This window comes from Dermacentor albipictus, chromosome 5, assembly GCF_038994185.2.
Source record: "Dermacentor albipictus isolate Rhodes 1998 colony chromosome 5, USDA_Dalb.pri_finalv2, whole genome shotgun sequence".
NCBI classification, from domain to species: Eukaryota; Metazoa; Arthropoda; class Arachnida; order Ixodida; family Ixodidae; genus Dermacentor; species Dermacentor albipictus.
Window position 1 is genome coordinate 46093825 of NC_091825.1, and position 11836 is coordinate 46105660.

Here is an 11836-nt window from a genome sequence, read left to right on the forward strand (position 1 = left end):
ATATTTTGGATCAGGAAAACACAACTTGCACAATAAGAGAAAACTTTGGGGTCCACTTTTGATCAACCTGTCAATTGGAATAAACATATCGGCAGTGTGGAAAGATAATTTTCCAATCATTGGAACTTACTGTATAAATTCCGGGAGGTTCACACATATAAGGCTGAATGGTTACCGCATATTTTAATATTGTCTTCACATAATTTACTGTAACCCCCGTGCGAGGGGGGGGGGGAGGAGCACGTCTGAAGTTGACCGTGAGAAGCTTCATTTGATACAAAAGAAAACAGTTGGTGAGGTTGCAGGCGCTTCTTATGATGCCTACACATCCGAACTGCATGCTACACCCAGCGTGCTTCCTCAGTAACATATGTGCCAGGTCAATGACACTACAAAGTAAAAATACAGTGTTACATATAATAGGAATAATTTTCATCAGTTCTGTAATCTTCAAAAAATGTTACAAAGTCATGGTTATGCATCAAAACCACCATTGTCTAATACCGATTTAAAGCATGGACTGGAGCGTAGGCTGAGGACTGCGTGTTGAGCTAAGACAAATGGATAGATTAGGTACGCTTTTTCTAGAAAAGATTTCTGAAAAAAACATTACCCAGAACACTCGTTGATCACACGCAGTTAATAATTTAGAAGTAAACTTTTTAAACTGTTGCGTAATGTTCTTTTCATGTTTTTAGTTTGATGTACATGAAATTATTTATGAACGCCTGTCGTTTTCTTGTATATTTAGCTAATTCTCTCAAAGAGGTGAGTATAATCATCTGTTTCTGCCCACTAATTCTTTTTTTCATTTATTTGTCCCTAAAGTTCAACGAACCATTTTTTTATTTTGTCAGCCAATGTAAATCAATATCAGAAACTAAAGCTTTGTTGTTTTATTACAATCTGCATTATCTGTGACGTGCAACTGGTATGCCTATAATTTCTTATTCGTATGCGTGTGTACTATTGCGTTTTATTTTCACTCCAAAATTATGTCAATAAATTTTAGTAAGAGACGTTCAGCAAACGAGTTGTGCTTAGCTCGCCGTTGTTTTGTCCTCCATTTGTTAAGAGGAAGAACTGCTGAATAAAGAAATAGGAAGATAAATTAATTCCTGACACGAATCCGCCTTTGGTGGGTGTGCTGATCTATAGAATAGGCCTAACTATCGTGAAATAAAGGGCACCCACTGCTTTCACAGAAATTAGTATGCACTGGGAAGGGCGAGATTCATGCATTTCAACTGGGAGATCGATTGTTCATTGATTTTTCGCGCACCTACTTAACATGTAAACGCAAGTATAGAACAGCAGTACTTTTTTCGGCACCAAGTGGGCGGTCAGTGACCGATCTTACGAACTCCGCTTCGGCAACTATAGGCAGACTTGTCTTGCATTTGGCACTAAAGTCATTAAAACTGCTACTACAACTTTTTGGTTGTGCTCGCGTCGCTGTCATCATGCCACAACAGTCTGCTATTTTAACGAGAGTGGCTGCCCACGATTCGGCAGTTGTAACGGATGTCCCAGTTAACTTGGACCAAGATTAGATAAGAAACCGAAAGAGCTCTAGAGAAATCCTACCGACTGCATAGTAGCCGTAGTCGTGTGTACTACAGCCATCATTTTTTCTCACGAAGTACTAATTAAGTAATTCATTTTAACTAGTGATATTTTTAATTGTTGCTTAAATCACAAACATATCAATTACAAATATGTAAGGAACCTCAAATAACTTCCAATCAAGCGTTTGTTTCGTGCTCAGCTTTGCCTCGTTGGTATTTCCGAGAGAAAAAAAAGAACGCACGAAACATCCAAAATACTAAATAGATAGGCGCTCGTGCGCCTCTACTCAAGTGCTCCCAAGCGAATAGACACGGTTACACGGTTTTACTAGCGGCGATTGCTCAATACAGGGCTTCACGCTATGTAATGGTCGCGGCATCATGAGAACACGCCGTGACGCATTGATAAGCGTAGCGGAGCCGTAGGAGTTGGGAGAGGGAGATTTCGAAGCCGGGAAACCGTGATGGCGCACTTGGGACTAATTTCGCGCACTGATCTTGTCCTGTAAAGTGTGCTCCTTTCGTTCCTTTTAGCAAGAAAAACAAACCTTGCGCAAGCTATGCCTATCTAATGCGTTTTGGTGCAGCTGTACAGCCAGCATATGCTGCTGTCGATTACATAAATCATTTTTGCTTGACGTGTCACTGTGTAGATAATAACGAAGATCTCAACGGTACCACGCTAGTGAGCTGCTATTCAAGAGAACACTCATGCCCTTCAGGAATGATCAGAAGGCTAAAATAAAATGATCCTGGTTCTTGGATGGCGCACGGCGACAAGAGGAAAGCAGCCAAGCTATTCCGGATGTGGCATAGCAGCAGGATAATTAAACTCGCCCGTGCTACAGTGAACACGTGGCATACTTGCACGCGCATAACCCCTGCCAATTTTTTTTCCACGACGCATTTCGGTCAATAAATTGGAGTTCCCTTCACTACGCGCTCTTTGTTACTTTATCGCCAGTCCTCGTCAACATTATTTAGCAAAACATATAAAGATGTCGCCAAACAAACAAACAAACAAACATTTGTTTTCATAGTCAGCATTACCTGAGCGACAATGTCAATAGAAATTCCTTTCGGGCTGCCAAGTTTTCTTCTGCCGGTATTCAATCAGACGCAACATCTCGCACTTTATTTTATTTTTTTGCACTTCCAGAAATGGTGACACGAGTTCATGGAATTGACCTTCACAACACAGGCTTAAAAGAGAAACGAAAAAAAATTGTTGGTTCCGTCCGGGATCGAACCGGAGACCTTTCGCGTGTAAAGCGAACGTGATAACCACTACACTACGGAACCGCACGACTTTTCCCTCCAGCAGTGCGGTATAAAGTGCGCGCTCGCAAGCGATTGTGCCGGCAGCATGGGAGGCGCGTCGAAAAAAAAAAAGATATGTCGCTGCTAAAATGAACTGAAGCATAACTGCGAGTCGGCCTAGTTGGAACAGATTCATCTTAAAACTTTTTGTGCGCAAACAAACAGGGAAGAAGAATAGGGGAAACACAAGGACGAGCGCTTTTCATAGTCAGCATTGCCTGAGCGACAATGTCAATGTCAAACGCTCGTCCTCGTGTTTCACCTGTTCTTCGTCCCTGTATGTTTGCGCACAAAAAGTTTTAAGCTAAAATATCTGCTTTCACCCGCGGCCTCGACGTGCGCGGTTCCGTAGTGTAGTGGTTATCACGTTCGCTTTACACGCGAAAGGTCTCCGGTTCGATCCCGGATGGAACCATAGAGGTTTTTTTTTTCATACTACTTTTTTTTCTGCGTGACGTTACAGTGGAAACTCGAGTTCAGTGAATGGGTAGCCTTGGCCAACAAGCAACGGAACGACTTAATTCACCTATCGGGCCACGTTATTACCTTGCGATCGAGCATATCACAAGAAAGCGATACAGGACTGCGACAGTAGTTCAAGAATCAGAAACGAATTTTTTGACATTCTTCGCTGCTAACCCTCACGGTTGTGTGCGCGACGCCAGTGCGGTGGCCGGAGCCTCAAGGTCATCAGTGTGGAGGATGTCTAAAAAAAGGTCATATGCACCTGTAACATATACATCTTCATCAAAAACTTGAAGGCCTAGATTTTGAAAACAGACTTGACTTTGCCAATTGGATTTTCAGAAAATGTGAAGAAGAACCGGGCTTTCTCACTCGCGGCCTTTGGACGGATGAGTCTAATTTCTCTAGAAACGCACAAGTTAATCTTCACAACAATCACTATTGGAGTGATAGGATTGCCCACTGGCTGGCACACGCATGGCACCAATACCAGTGGTCGTTTAATGTGTGGTGCGGTATTCTTGATGGCAACATTACCGGACCCATTTTTTTGGACAGCACACTGACGACGCAACGCTACGTAACGATATCCTACATAACGATCGTCTGTTGCAACGTTCCACTTGCGCACCTTCGGAACATCTGATTTCAACACGATGGTGCTCCTGCTTATAGTAGTGGTCAGTCTCGAGCGTGGATCGATAAGCTTTTTCCAAGGAGATCACCAGCGCATCACTACAGGACTGCACTGTAGTCGAGGCCGAAGAGGCAGCTGTGGCTCTGGCACCACTGGAGGGCTATCGATCTGGCAGGTCCCTAACAATAATAACAGACTCTTAAGCAGCATGCCGTAATTATACAAATGGCAGAATTGGGCGCAGAGCACGCCACATACTCTGCTCATGCGACCCGGGAAACAAAGTTCACCATACCATAATCTGGGTACCAGGGCACACTGGCATAACAGGGAACCAAGAGGCGGATAGGATAGCTCGAGGGCATACCAACCAGGCGTCCGACACATCCAGCCTTGAGGAACCCGAGTCAGTACCCATGGGCTACTCAGATATCCTAAATTATTATAAAGGGGTAAGACTGAAGTACCCACCCCCGGATAAGGATCTAAGCAGAGAGGATGCTGTTGCATGGCGACAACTGCAGACGGGTACTTTCCCGAATTTAAACCTTCTGAATAAAATTTTCCCTACACAATATGAGGCTAAGTGCCCATGGTGTGGAGAGAAACCAGATCTGTACCACATATCATGGGCTTGTCAAAATATTGAGTCCCCAACTATCTATAAAATTAAAAACCCGAGTGCGGAACAGTGGGAGAGTATGCTTTCCAGCGTAAGGTTGAACGGCCAAAAGCGCCTAGTAGAGCGAGCTCGCGGGTTGGCCATACTCAGTGGAGCCTTGGACTAGGGCACCAACCCTGTGATTGCAGCCAGAAGAATCCATCAGAAGATGGAAGAGGCCGTCTGAAGCCGCGAAGATCTCTTTTCTAGAGCTCAATAAATGTTTTCCGATCCGATCCGATCCTGGACAGTGGATTGACCGGCACGGACCTGTACTCTTGAGTGCAACGTCGCCGGTAATTACACCGCTGGGCCTCTTCTTGTGTGGCTACAGGAAAGATCGCGTGTATAGCAGCGAAACTTCCACAACAGAAGCCCTAAAGGCAGAAATAAGCAGAGTCTTCCGCGAGATTCCAGCGTCGCTGGCCAAAGTTTCAACAGCACAAGTGTTGGAAAGAAGGAAGTACTGTATTGCTTCAGATGGTGACCTGTTTGAGCACTTGCTATAAGTGGCAGTGAAAAATAACTGCTGAAAACTGGTGGGAAACGTGACTGTTTAACGTACCTTCATGATGTTACTCATGTTACTCCGGACAGGCCGCCATTGGAATATGAACCTGGCAACGTTTAACGCTAGAACGTTATCTAGTGAGGCGAGTCTAGCAGTGCTATTGGAGGAATTAAGAGGGCAGTAAATGGGATATAATAGGGCTCAGTGAAGTTAGGAGGCCAAAAAAACCATATACAGTGCTAAAAAGCGGGCACGTCCTGTGCTACCGAGGCTTAGCAGAGAGAAGGGAACTAGGCGTCGGATTCCTGATTAATAATAATATAGCTGGCAACATACAGGAATTCTATAGCATTAACGAGAGGGTGGCAGGTCTTGTTGTGAAACTTAATAAGAGGTACAAAATGAAGATTGTACAGGTCTACGCCCCTACATCCAGTCATGATGACCAGGAAGTCGAAAGCTTCTATGAAGACGTGGAATCGGCGATGGGTAGAGTGAAAACTAAATACACTATACTAATGGGTGACTTTAATGCCAAGGTAGGCAAAAAGCAGGCTGGAGACAAGGCAGTGGGGGAATATGGCATAGGCACTAGGAATATCAGGGGGGAGTTATTAGTAGAGTTTGCGGAACAGAATTATATGAGGATAATGAATACCTTCTTCCGCAAGCGGGATAGCCGAAAGTGGACGTGGAGGGGACCGAACGGCGAGACTAGAAATGAAATAGACTTCATACTCTGCGCTAACCCTGGCATCATACAAGATGTGGACGTGCTCGGCAAGGTGCACTGCAGTGACCACAGGATGTTAAGAACTCGAATTAGCCTAGACCTGAGAAGGGAACGGAAGAAACTGGTACATAAGAAGCCGATCAATGAGTTAGCGGTAAGAGCGAAAATAGAGGAATTCCAGATCAAGCTTCAGAACAGGTATTCGACTTTAACTCAGGAAGAGGACCTTAGTGTTGAAGCAATGAACGACAATCTTGTGGACATCATTAAGGAGTGTGCAATGGAAGTCGGTGGTAACTCCGTTAGGCAGGATACCAGTAAACTATCGCAGGAGACGAAAGATCTCATCAAGAAACACCAATGTATGAAAGCCTCTAACCCTACAGCTAGAATAGAACTGGCAGAACTTTCGAAGTTAATCAACAAGCGTAAGACAGCTGACATAAGGAAGTATAATATGGATAGAATTGAACATGCTCTCAGGAACGGAGGAAGCCTAAAAACAGTGAAGAAGAAACTAGGAATTGGCAAGAATCAGATGTATGCGTTAAGAGACAAAGCCGGCAATATCATTACTAATATGGATGAGATAGTACAAGTGGCTGAGGAGTTCTATAGAGATTTATACAGTACCAGTGCCACCACGACAATAATGAAAGAGAAAATAGTCTAGAGGAATTCGAAATCCCACAGGTAACGCCGGAAGAAGTAAAGAAAGCCTTGGGAGATATGCAAAGGGGGAAGGCAGCTGGGGAGGATCAGGTAACAGCAGATTTACTGAAGGATGGTGGGCAGATTGTTCTTGAGAAACTGGCCACCCTGTATACGCAATGCCTCATAACGTCGAGCGTACCGGAATCATGGAAAAACGCTAACATAATCCTAATCCATAAGAAAGGGGACGCCAAAGACTTGAAAAATTATAGACCGATCAGCTTACTGTCCCTTGCCTACAAACTATTTACTAAGGTAATCGCAAATAGAATCAGGAACACCTTAGACTTCTGTCAAGCAAAGGACCAGGCAGGATTCCGTAAAGGCTACTCAACAATAGATCATATTCACACTATCAATCAGGTGATAGAGAAATGTGCGGAATACATCCAACCCTTATATATAGCTTTCATTGATTACGAGAAAGCATTTGATTCTGTCGAAACCTCAGCAGTCATGGAGGCATTACGGAATCAGGGTGTAGACGAGCCATGTGTAAAAATACTGAAAAATATCTATAGCGGCTCCACAGCCACCGTAGTCCTCCATAAAGAAAGCAACAAAATCCCAATAAAGAAAGGCGTCAGGCAGGGAGATACGATCTCTCCAATGGTATTCACAGCGTATTTACAGGAGGTATTCAGAGACCTGGATTGGGAAGAAATGGGGATAAAAGTTAATGGAGAATACCTTAGTAACTTGCGATTCGCTGATGATATTGCCTTGCTTAGTAACTCAGGGGACCAACTGCAATGCATGCTCACTGACCTGGAGAGGCAAAGCAGAAGAGTGGGTCTAAAAATTAATCTGCAGAAAACTAAAGTAATGTTCAACAGTCTCGGAAGAGAACAGCAGTTTACAATAGGCAGCGAGGCACTGGAAGTCGTAAGGGAATACATCTACTTAGGGCAGGCAGTGACTGCGGATCCGGATCATGAGACAGAAATAATCAGAAGAATAAGAATGGGCTGGGGTGCGTTTGGCAGGCATTCTCAGATCATGCACAGCAGGTTGCCATTATCCCTCAAAAGAAAAGTGTATAATAGCTGTGTCTTACCAGTACTCGCCTACGGGCAGAAACCTGGAGGCTTACGAAAAGGGTTCTACTCAAATTGAGGACGACGCAACGAGCTATGGAAAAAAGAATGATACGTGTAACGTTAAGCGATAAGAAAAGAGCAGATTGGGTGAGGGAACAAACGCGAGTTAGCGACATCTTAGTTGAAATCAAGAAAAAGAAATGGGCATGGGCAGGACATGTAATGAGGAGGGAAGATAACCGATGGTCATTAAGGGTTACGGACTGGATTCCAAGGGAAGGGAAGCGTAGCAGGGGGCGGCAGAAAGTTAGGTGGGCGGATGAGATTAAGAAATTTGCAGGGACGGCATGGCCACAATTAGTACATGACCGGGGTTGTTGGAGAAATATGGGAGAGGTCTTTGCCCTGCAGTGGGCGTAACCGGGCTGATGATGATGATGATGATGATGTTACTCTATCCTTACATAAAGAAAGCTTGCGACAATGATAGGAATGGGTAAAAAAAAACTGCCTTGTTTTGCCTCTGTTCCGGAATTCAAGAGACAGAAAGGGTAAATGGCTCAATCAGTTGCACCTTTGGATGATTCTTTGTGGGCGGCTGAGACGGCTTGTGTGCTTTTGTTTAATTTTTTATTGAAATAAACACCTTAGTAGCCCTTTTTGTTCTTCCGAGAGCTGCCTATCATCTTTTTTAATGCTCTTTGTGTACTGTTTTATTTTAACATTGGTTGAATTTCTTTAGTAGCTTTGTTTCGTGATACCTGAAGGATAAAGCTATCCCGAGTGCCTCATGATCAAGCAGAACATTCTTGCGTGCACAGATGCTGACGCTTACCAGTGTGGTGCGATACCTCTCGAGGAAAGACTCCCGGCACAGCTTTCTGTCGCTTAATACGTGCCGCATAAAAGGGTCTTTCCGAGCGGGAAATAATCCCGGAAATACACGCAAAATTGCCGCGCGACTGGTCGCTCGAAGCACTTCGAGTGTATTCGCTAGCTTCTTTCATGCTCGAAAAACACTTTTATGCAGCACGCGTTGAGCACGGAAAGCTGTATCAGGAGTTTTTCATGTCACTGCGATTTTCTCAATGACAGATTTCAACGAATCATAATAATTGAGAAGTTGAATACTTAATTAAGACTATTTCATCTAATTAGGCGCAATGAAAAAATAATTTTAGTATCTCCAAGCGACGCCAAACAACATTACCTTGGTTCTGTCCAACTACGTGGCATTCGCATAAAGTATGGCCAAAGTTAGCTGGGACACCCTATATAGTTATGGCCACGTTGCAATGTGCAATTGCAACCACCGCTCGGTGCTTTCGGACCCGTTGTATTTTCGGGAGAGCGTGCACTGAGTGCGGGTAAAGCAGTGGGGGAAGAGTCTAAAATTTACCTCGACGTGTTCGTGTCCTGGCCCGACTTTTCATGGCCTCAGCTTTGCAATGTAATGCTCCCGCCTAATTCATTCGTTTGTCCATGCGCATCGACGTATGCCGCGCTTCATTAATGACACTTCAGTAAGAAGCCATGAATGGTATTTGCAGATGATTGTCTGCAGCAGTGGCTTTTGACTTCACACAGCACATATCAACATGGCGGTGAGCCCGCGATCTCAATCGGAGATTTTCAATTTCATCGAGGCCCACAGCGAACCTCATGCCGACTTCAGCAAAGCCATTCGCAACATACAACACCTACTATTGGAAACCCGTCTACATGACGTTCTAATAGAAACCAGCAACCGCAAGCCGAACATTACGATCACCCTGCGTTGGGTGCCCGGTCATGCTGGGATCGAGGGAAATGAGTTGGTTCATCAACGTGCCCGCGAAATTCACTCCCGGGCGCCCTCGATTCCCCGTCCAAACCCAACGACAGTGGAAGGTGCCGCCGCGGACAAAAAGCAAGTAAATGACCACTACATAAACATCAGGGAAAACCGCACCACCTTACCCCAACGTTATCTTTCACTCAACAAGGCAAAAGCACATGTCTTTCGCAAAGTTCAAACGAACACTCTTCTCACCCCACTAATTCTCCACAACTTCGGTTGGCGTTGCACAGCTCATTGCCCCAACTGCTCAGGGATAAGGGAAGATACAGAGCACAGTCGGTACTGATGTAACGCTGCCATTACTTTTCCTTACTTCCCTTATCCTTGCCCTCCTTCCGGGAGTGATTGGCTTCACTCGGACTCGGCGGATCAACGATGGGCCTTTGCGGAGCAAGCGCTCTTCTTTACTGGGTCTTAGTGTTGGCCCTAAAGCTTTTTTTCTTCCTCCTCCTCGTAGTACACATCCTGAATGGGCTCCTGCGCCTTTCGTATAAGAAACTCAAATAATATATGGGTACAGCTTATCGCAGCACCAATAGGAGCTTATTTTACCATGCTCAACAAAGGAAGGTTGCTAATATTTACAAAGAAAATATATGGTTCAATGTACGTTTCTTTTCTCTATATCTAACTTTATCATGAAGGACAACAGCTGCCAACTTAATGTCATGGAAGTTACTCAGAATAGGCAATCTAGTATTACGCAGGCGCAATGTGCAATGTATTCTCGGGCGCTTCGTAGATACAGCACGCATATCAATTTTGAAAGAACCACCATTATATTTATCAATGACCCCATGGCAAGTTGCGAACTTAAGGTAGGTAATATTGCAATATTGCAATAATGGCTACCGCCAATCTGAACTACGATCCTAGAAGACTTCAGCTGACGAAGCGTTGTGCAGGCGTCTTAATCATAGAGATGGCCTCTGTTAAGTTACAGATACGAAAAGAAGCAGGCACTGTTCACCGGCAACTGAAATGTGACTCACGCTTGGACCAGTGGTTTTTGTACTCCTTCGGGAGCGTCTGATGTACGGTGTCCAGTCCACCGCTCTGCGCAAGCAATTCTTCTTCTTTCTTCACAAGAGGCGTTATTCTATGAACCTTCCACGATTCCACAATAGATTTATTTTTATAATATATACTTTTATAATAAATATATGAGGAAGACAAATTAATCTACTTAAATAAAATAAGGGCAATTTGAGATACACTGTACTAAACACATTTTGCTCGCTCCTAAATAATTTAAAACTTCTTTTTTCTTTTTGCACGTCTCAATGCTGTGTTACGTATGCATCGTTTTCGGCCTATTCTATTCTCAATGCAGGACGGAGGCCTCACCGATGGACCTCAAATTATCACTGTCGTTGCACCAACTGGCACCATCCTGCGCGTGCAAATTTCTTGATTTCGTTCACTGCCTAGACCTCTGCTGTCTTCGATTGCGCTTCCCTTCGTTCGGCAGCCATTCTATAACGCTGACAGACCATCAGTTGTATGCCGTACACATTACATGGCTGCCGAATTCCATTCTTTCCTAATCTCAACTAGAGTGCCAGCTACTGCTGTATTCCTGTGTGTTGACGTTACGCTTATAACTTTGTCGTCGTAATTTTACTGAATTTGTGGCCTATCCCCCACTACGGGTTTGTGCGATCTTAAAAGGCGTAATAATAATAATGACAATAATAATAATAATAATAATAATAATAATAATAATAATAATAATAATCAATGCAGCTGCTGATGTTGCTGCTAACATTAAATCTGATCGTTCATGCTCGCTATGAGGGGGGGGGGGGTGTTGACATAGCTCTGACCGGTTTGACTGGATAAAGCAAAATGATAGCATAAATGGCACGGTAATTTGCGGTACTGATGAAGCTAAGTGCCGCTGAATATTTCTGTATGGGTATCTTCTGGAGAAGTAACGGTAGAGGACATGCACGCAAGTATATGCATTGTGACAGAAAACTTCATTTCTGGTTCCCAATGACTGAAGTTCGAACGTTATGGTTATTCCATTTGCGTCCTTGTTTATTTATTTAATTGTTCTAAAAGATTGAATATTATTTACTTAATTTAAAACATAAATATCCTCCATTTCTCACGGCTCTATCACGCTCTACATCGCGTGAAATTCACGCTCTTCGAGTATGAATTTCTTCTTCGTCGTTTCACCTATTGAGCTTTCAAAGTATACGAAGAAAATTGGCAGAACCGAACTCGCGACGACATTCGACGAGAATGCGCTAAGCATTTAGTCGATATAGCGACGCAGCGTATTGCCACCACCGAACAGAGTTATGTATGAGGCGTGTACTGCCGCGGGACTTGACTT

General features: G+C 44.0%; 1 protein-coding gene and 2 non-coding genes across 3 annotated transcripts in view; 1 reads left to right on the plus strand and 2 right to left on the minus strand.

Annotated features, from left to right (window-relative positions):
- LOC135900529 (uncharacterized) overlaps positions 1-10557 on the minus strand; it is a 69020-nt gene extending 58463 nt beyond the window's left edge. The window contains exon 1 of the mRNA XM_065430011.1: positions 10482-10557. The gene's annotated coding sequence lies outside the window, so the exon portion shown is untranslated. The remainder of the gene's footprint in view (positions 1-10481) is intronic.
- On the minus strand, positions 2798-2870 carry TRNAV-UAC (transfer RNA valine (anticodon UAC)). The gene has a single exon. It is a non-coding gene; the product is annotated as a tRNA-Val (tRNA).
- TRNAV-UAC (transfer RNA valine (anticodon UAC)) lies at positions 3231-3303 on the plus strand. The gene has a single exon. It is a non-coding gene; the product is annotated as a tRNA-Val (tRNA).
- Positions 10558-11836: the final 1279 nt, after the last annotated feature.